Below are 568 nucleotides of genomic sequence, written 5' to 3'. Positions count from 1 at the left end.
AAAATAATTATTATTTTTGTAATTTTATATAAGTTTAAATAAATATTCTGAAAATTTTAAAGTAAATCTTTTAATTCATACGCTCTTGGTATATTTAATAAGGAAATATTGTTCCATAAATTAATAAATGGATCATAAATTTCAACTAAGTTTGTAGCATAATTCTGATAAATTTAAAATAAAATAATTAGTTTACAAGAAATAATCAATTTATACAATATTTTTACAGTACAATACAATATAATAGTAATTATAAGCTTACATTTGTTGGATTGTGAGAATATCCTCCAATTGCAAATATTTTGTTATTATACTGAGATAAAGTATAGAAAAAACGTCTATAATAAAGTCCATTTGCGTCACTCCAAAGATTTTCAATAGGATTATATTTTTTACAAACTGAATAAAATTTGTTTAGATAATTAGATCCACAAACAAATATAAAACTTAAGTGATCGACAATATTTAATAAATTTTGTGACAACAATTCTCCTTTCTGAAAATAACTTAACTGTGGCTTTAAGTTATTCAAATCACTAATATTAGCTATTTCTAAATCCAGATTATT

This window comes from Oppia nitens, unplaced genomic scaffold, assembly GCF_028296485.1.
Source record: "Oppia nitens isolate AA-2021 unplaced genomic scaffold, nextdenovo-longstitch-racon4-pilon3 scaffold45_pilon_pilon_pilon, whole genome shotgun sequence".
Lineage (NCBI taxonomy): Eukaryota > Metazoa > Arthropoda > Arachnida > Sarcoptiformes > Oppiidae > Oppia > Oppia nitens.
The sequence above is the reverse complement of the archived record's forward strand: the minus strand, read 5'-3'. Positions refer to the sequence as shown.